General features: G+C 65.9%; 1 protein-coding gene across 1 annotated transcript in view; it reads left to right on the top strand.

Annotated features, from left to right (window-relative positions):
• EMIHUDRAFT_221221 (hypothetical protein) overlaps positions 1-229 on the top strand; it is a gene marked incomplete at both ends in the record, with an annotated part of 5,015 nt that overhangs the window by 3,194 nt on the left and 1,592 nt on the right. The window lies entirely within an intron of this gene.

Genomic DNA, 229 nt, shown 5'->3' with positions numbered 1-229 from the left:
GTCCCCTCAGGTCCGCCGAATGGGACTCCTCCAGTGGACGCGTCTCTCTCTAGGTGTCTTAGCAGAAGACTCAGGGGGGGCGGTCGAGAAGTGCCCGGGAGGTCAAGCGAGTCGCTTCCCCGCCGGTGCGATGCGTTGATTCCTTCCTTGGTTCGTGCTCCCCTTGCAGGTGCGGTGCACGTGACGGTGGGAGGGGAGGCGCTGAGTGCGGCGAGCAGCGTGGAGCAGG

Source organism: Emiliania huxleyi (genome assembly GCF_000372725.1).
Source record: "Emiliania huxleyi CCMP1516 unplaced genomic scaffold EMIHUscaffold_95, whole genome shotgun sequence".
Lineage (NCBI taxonomy): Eukaryota > Haptophyta > Isochrysidales > Noelaerhabdaceae > Emiliania > Emiliania huxleyi.
Note: the sequence above shows the minus strand (reverse complement) of the source record. Positions and strands in the feature narration are given on the sequence as shown.